The 2,500-nt window shown below is 30.2% G+C and overlaps 1 protein-coding gene across 1 annotated transcript in view; it reads left to right on the top strand.

Annotated features, from left to right (window-relative positions):
- LOC137648811 (uncharacterized) overlaps positions 1-2,500 on the top strand; it is a 242,980-nt gene that overhangs the window by 5,365 nt on the left and 235,115 nt on the right.

Below are 2,500 nucleotides of genomic sequence, written 5' to 3'. Positions count from 1 at the left end.
ATTCAACATAAAAACATTCGCTGCAAGTTTGAACTTCTGGAGAGCATTTAAGCTATCACAAAGATTTCGCCTGTCAGATTAATGGCGTCTAGTTATTAATTACAGTCGGGCAATACAGCACTGCGGTTACTTCTCTGGCTTCCTACTTCAATGGTTTCAAAATCAACCCATTATTCTCTAGTCTTTGGTAATGCCATAGCCTCTGTACCATGGTCTTCCACTGTCTTGGGTTAGAGTTTTTTGCTTGAGGGTACACTCGGGCACTCAATTCTATGTTATTTCTCTTCCTCTTGTTTTGTTAAAGTTTATAGTTTATATAGAAGATATTTATTTTAATGTTACTATTCAAAAAAGATGTAATTTTTCCTTGTTTCCTTCCCTCAGTGGGGCTATTTTCCCTGATGGAGCCCCTGGGCTTGTAGCATTCTGTTTTTCTAACTACGGTTGTATCTTAGCAATTAATAATAATAATTTCCATGGTTTCAAAATTAAGCCATTGTTCTCTAGCCTTGGGTAGTACCATAGCCTCTGTACCATGGTCTTCCACTGTCTTGGGTTAAAGGTCTCTTGCTTGAGGGTACACTCGGGCACTTAATTCTATGTTATTTCTCTTCCTCTTGTTTTGTTAAAGTTTTATAGTTTATATAGAAGATATTTATTTTAATGTTACTGTTCAAAATATATTTAATTTTTCCTTGTTTCCTTTCCTCACTGGGCTATTTTCCCTGATGGGGCCCCTTGGCTTATAGCATTCTGCTTTTCCAAATAGGGTTGTAACTTAGCAATTAATAATAATAATAATAATAATAATAATGATAATAATAATAATAATTATGATAATAATAATAATAATATTCCTTGTTGCTATTTGTGTGTAATGATATTTTTTTTAATAGGTCAATTGATTCTATATACTAATAATAGTACTTAATTGTTTCTCATAAACCCAAATTAATTAAAAAGAAACAAATTATTAATATTACTTGTGTACGCGACCCGTCATAAATGACAGTTAGATATTTAGATAAACACACACGCGTGCTACCTCTCATCGGGGTATGACTATTCCCTCTTCCTCTCTCCAAGAGATGGGGAGAGCTGAGCGTGACCAGAAAGAAATTACTTTATTACTTCTCTTACAGTGTATAAATTACCCTATTTTGTTTCCTCATTGGGCTGTTTTTCCTTATTATTATTATTATTATTATTATTATTTTGTATTGGAGTAGTAATAATGATATTTGTGGATCACATTTTATTTATTACCTTATTTTGTTTCCTCATTGGGCTGTTTTTCAGTTATTATTATTATTATTATTATTATTATTATTATTATTATTTTGTAGTGGAGTAATAATAATGATATTTGTGGATCACATTTTTATATTCATAACTTTTAATTATCTTTAATTCATATACAAGTTTTTAACATGAAGTTGATTTAAGTCCGTACTTATATCTGATATCTCTCTCTCTCTCTCTCTCTCTCTCTCTCTCTCTCTCTCTCTCTCTCTCTCATTCGTTGTAGCATCTGTGTAACAAAAGTCAATAAATCAATATATGATTTCGCGCGTGTAACCGACATAGGCCTAGTTGTGTTTCTATCTTATTCAAAGATAAGTAAAACTCTTTTTTTTCTTATTATGTCTTCAAAAGAATAACGAAATATAATCAATGGACGCCTTTATATCGAAAGGAATATATTATTAATGTAAGAAATATGCTTGAGGGAAGGATAAATATAAACTGGATGTCGTCTACGGCAGCTGGACGCTTGGTTGAGTTTACACACGGTCTATTATTATTATTATTATTATTATTATTATCATTATTATTATTATTATTATTAGCCAAGCTACAACCCTAGTTGGAAAAGAAAGATGCTATAAGCCCAAGGGCTCCAACAAGGAAAAATAGCCAAACGAGGAAAGGAAATAAGGAAATAAATAAATGATGAGAACAAATTAACAATAAATCATTCTAAAAACAGTAACAACGTCAAAACAGATATGTCATATATAAACTATAAAAAGACTTATGTCAGTCTGTTCAACATAAAAACATTTGCTGCAACTTTGAACTTTTGAAGTTCTACTGATTCAAGTCCCCTTATTCATACGATTATTTGTTAAGTCCACTCTTTGAGATCTGTTACTTAAAAAATCAATAATAATGCTAGGGTTGAAATGGTACGTTTGGAAGTCTCTTAAAGTTTGTTTTATTCGTGTTTGAATTACTTTCATTTGGTTTATGTTAATATTGTTAATGCAGGTTTATTTTAAATAATTATTGTTTTCCTTTTAGATTTTTTTTCTGTTGAGTTTGTTTGATTGTTTTGCCATAATGTCTTTCTGCAGTTCTCTTAATTTGAATTTTATGTTTGTATATATATATATATACTATATATATATATATATATATATATATATATATATATATATATATATATATATATCCTACGCCTATTGACGCAAAGGGCCTTCGTTAGATTTCGCCAGTC

The sequence above is a fragment of the Palaemon carinicauda genome, chromosome 10 (genome assembly GCF_036898095.1).
Source record: "Palaemon carinicauda isolate YSFRI2023 chromosome 10, ASM3689809v2, whole genome shotgun sequence".
NCBI lineage: Eukaryota > Metazoa > Arthropoda > Malacostraca > Decapoda > Palaemonidae > Palaemon > Palaemon carinicauda.
The sequence above is the reverse complement of the archived record's forward strand: the minus strand, read 5'-3'. Positions and strand labels throughout refer to the sequence as shown.